Genomic DNA, 4283 nt, shown 5'->3' with positions numbered 1-4283 from the left:
CTGTTGTCCCAAAATCCTACTTTTTTGGTTCATATCCTCATTCAAAACCCTTTTTTGGCCAAACCATTATCTTATAGCTTCTCAATGCATTTCTTCCAATTCATCATAGTTAGTTTCTTATATAGTCTACCCCATTTTAAGCAAACTTAAACCTACTGAGCTCAGATGCTAAACTAAGGGACGAGGCAATGCAGCAGTACAAAACAATTAAGACAAACAGCAATGACAAATTATTCAAATTGGCCAAGCAAGCAGCAATATTACAACTAATATTACGCAATGAGCAACAAACAAGAAAAATAAATCAGTAGTAAAACTGGCTTAACAGAGTAATGTAAAGTGAAATTTAGTAGCACTATGCCTGTCAAACAGCAGAAGCAAAAGCAATAAATTATATCTAAACATGACAACGCTCAAGCAGAAAAATATTACAGTAAAGACAACAATGCAGATAAGGGAAATGTATAATCACATCTTAATGTCTATGTAATTAAAGTGGTGCACCACAACTTATTCTACAAAATAAATTACCAAGTACCTGAAAAGAAAATTATGAATGCAGTTCCTGTGAAGGTAAATGTCTTTTTGTGCTCCCTCATTTTTTTGAAAAAAATTATTATTTGCTCGATCTGTACACAGAAAATATTTATATTAGTACATCTATAAAATTTTACAATAACCAATGCAGCAGTGCAGCTAGAAACTAGATATTAAAGAAAATGAGCAAATATGTACAAAGGAAGGCATGAACCATCATTCATTAGCCATATGGCATTTCATAAGGTAGTACAGAAAATCTCTCAACTAGAAAGACAGTAGTCATAATCAGGTGTATAGACATAAAATATTTCTCGTCATTTCATTAGACATTTCAGTAAATATAATAAATTAAGAGCGCCACAGTGTTATCATATGTTTTCAAGTTTGAGCGTGTTGTATTTGCGATGCTTTCGACAGAGAAATGTCAATAGCGAGGATAATGGCCTCTCTTTTTTTGCACCTAATGGCTTTCTTTTGTCAGACGACTACCTCTCAGCTGGGCGTCCAAAACGCATTACGTCAAGGTCGCTTACCTTTCTTACTGAAATATTTACGACAGCAGTTTCCGCTACAGTGGCAGTCTCATATAAAAAATTCACAGGTTGAGAATTTGCGTTACAAATGTGTAGAAACAAAATCCTATTGATATAACAGTGTCCAAGAAATTTTCGTCGGCATTGTAATACACTCATGCATTTACATACATTTCATATCTCTTAAAGTACGATTCTCGGTTTCCAACATCCTTTTTCACAAACCAGAGTCCCTAACTTCTATTCATTATTCATATACATATAAACACATAATCACATTCCTTATATAGCATCAGCTTATTGACCATAAACATACCTCAACAGCATAATACACATCATCGTCGTAAAAATAACATCATAACACCTCAGTCAAACCTCGAAAACGTCGTAGCTTTCTGCAATAATGTCAAAACCTAAAAAAAAATTCTCTGCTCTTGTCAGTAGTGTCATTTACCTCAAACTTACTTTAAAAATCATGCTCCTTTACCAAATACATCATTCAAAGCTCTCATGGTATCACAATGGTTCCGGAAAAATATGAGCATTTCACAAAGTACAGACAAAATACAATTTCATAAGTGTGAAGTTACCCAACTGTGTAATTGTGTAAACATGTGTCACAGATGTAGTAAAAAAAGTTTCTTTCTCTGTTAAATGATCAGATAGCTGTGTAATTCTGTCTTAGAGAAATATGGTACCGATGTGTAAAGTTGTATAAGCAAATACCATATTAGCTAGGGCTCCTTGTGCTTGCCAAACACATGGTACACAAAGTAGGCGTACACCCCCTGAGGATTAATGTAATTATACCCTCAGGTGTTACAGATTACAACAATGGAATGAAATGTATTACGGAAAACCTTTGTATCATTGTCCTTCAAATATCTTTAAAAATAAATGATTTAAGTACAAAATTAATCACTCAAACACATGTCCTGTAGCGCTAAATGTGCGTCTTGCTGTAAGATAATCTCTGTGAAAGTGTCGTAGTTATTGTCCCCTGAAAGCTATGCTCTGCAGAAGTCAATGTACTTACCTCATGATAAACAAAAGTGAAATGCTTTGCGTATAGATATCTTAGTAATTATGCTTATTGCCGTGATGAAGAAATTACTGTGCTGTAACGTATTGTTGTGCTACAGAAAAGGCAGTCTCATTGTAGCTATACCACAAAAGTTACTACTAAAACATGTTTTACTTTCCAGAATAAAACAGCAAAACTGTGCAGATATAAAACAGAAACACCGCAAAAGCAACATTGTATATTGTCACTCATTAATAGCGTCGTGATAAAATCGTGTAGCTGTCACATAAACTAATCACTGTGTCATCTGGTATCTCACAGAAAGTACTTTAAATCCAGAATATATTTTCAAGTAAACCAAAATGTTGCATTAAAATCTCATTAGTAGTACTGGTAAATGTTCTAAGTATTTGAGCCTTATAGTCGTTACGTAATCGTGCAACTAACAAGCAAGAATGTACAAATACAACACTGTGTTGTCTGTTGACTATAACAATGCATTCGTAATTTCTGTTTAAAAATGTTCCCTCGGTTCTAGACTGGATATTTAACTTCAAACATTGTTGTATGTTAACAGTTTCTTAAGTCTGACACTGCATACTAGTAATGTAAAGTGAAAAGTTATATGGCAAAGACAAAGTTAAAAAGCAGATTATCTTTCAATAAACGGTTTTACATGTCAAATGTGGTGTAAACCTTTACTCTTCCTAGTGCGCATAGTTTCAACTTCAACGCAATTATCATGTTGTATACATCGGTAAAGAATGGTAAAATTTTTCTCAAGGCTAGCGTCTTATGTTATTTTTCTCGGAGCCAGCGGGCGCACGCGGCTGCCTGCTGTGCGAGTCATTGTCTGTCTCTTTGTTGGCGCGCACCGTTATTGGGATTTGGAGACCTAACTTCTACAAATTCACCGTGACGAGAGGGCCCTGCCCTGTTTAAATCCCGCCAGTTCTGATACAATTCAGGTCTGTCGTTACGATCATATCGTCTGTCGTCATGTCGGTAGATTCCATAGTTTGTTTCTTGTCGGTCACGTGGTGGAGAATTTCTCCCTGAGTCGTAACTGCGCGCTGGACCGTTGCGTCTAAAGTTAATCTGTCTCCCTTGATAATAATTATTTTCGTTCCCATATAGTCTGTTTCTCTGATTGTCTCTGTGATAGTCATTACTGCGGAGAGGTGATCTTTCCCTGTAATTATTACTACTCTGCCAACGGTAGCCGTACGGGTGGTGTCTATTTTGGTCACGATTTGCGTTGTAAGAAAAGACCTGTCGTGACCAGTTATTGTTTCTGTCGTCACGGAATTGTGACGGATGTGACCTGTAGTGATTGTTTTCCTGTTTTCGCATCCCGTGACTGTCTGTGTCAATTTCTAATTCTTGTAAGAGTCCCTGAAAAGCTTCAATGTCATCTTTGCAACGTCCTGCCAAAATAATATGTCGTAAATGTTCAGGTAATTTGATTAAGCAAATGCGGATGAGTTCTGAAGGGCTGTATGGGTTTGAAAGATATTGATTCTTATGCATCATGTCTTCAAAATATTTGACAAGACTGGAAAATTCAGATTGTTCAAAGTGTTTCATCATCATGATGCCATGTTTTACTCGGTCTTGTGTAGCTTGAGACCAATATGCTGAGAGGAAGGCATGGTAAAACTCTCCTTCACTGTGGCAATCGTGAATGACCGATCGCATTCTTACAGCTGGTTCATTCTCTAAGTAGCCACACATAAATTCTAATCTGTGCTCTAATGACCAGTTGGGAGGAAGACAATGAGAGAATTGATGGAGCCACGCTTGTGGATGAATGTCGTTGCCAGAATTGTTAAATGTTTTGAATTTACTTGTAGTAATGAACAGCTTATAGTCAAAATCATCATGTCGGCGAGTAGCATATCTGTCATTGTTACGTCGTGTCGGCGGTTCCATCTCAAAATTCGGTGCACCTTGCCACTTTCTTTCATAATTTCCGAAGTGTCCTGTGTTATTATCTTGTGGGTGTTCCGTATTTCTAAGTCCCTCTTCCTGTGATGGAGCGCGAGTGTCCTCTGAAATATGAAATTTTTGTATTACTTGTACCAACTGATCTTGTACTTCCCGGATTTCTCTTTTGTATTGCGTATTAATTTGATTCTGATTTTGTTTGAATTTTCTAATTTGTTCATACTCTTCTGTGTCAGTGA

The sequence above is a fragment of the Schistocerca serialis genome, chromosome 6 (genome assembly GCF_023864345.2).
Source record: "Schistocerca serialis cubense isolate TAMUIC-IGC-003099 chromosome 6, iqSchSeri2.2, whole genome shotgun sequence".
NCBI classification, from domain to species: Eukaryota; Metazoa; Arthropoda; class Insecta; order Orthoptera; family Acrididae; genus Schistocerca; species Schistocerca serialis.
The sequence above is the reverse complement of the archived record's forward strand: the minus strand, read 5'-3'. Positions refer to the sequence as shown.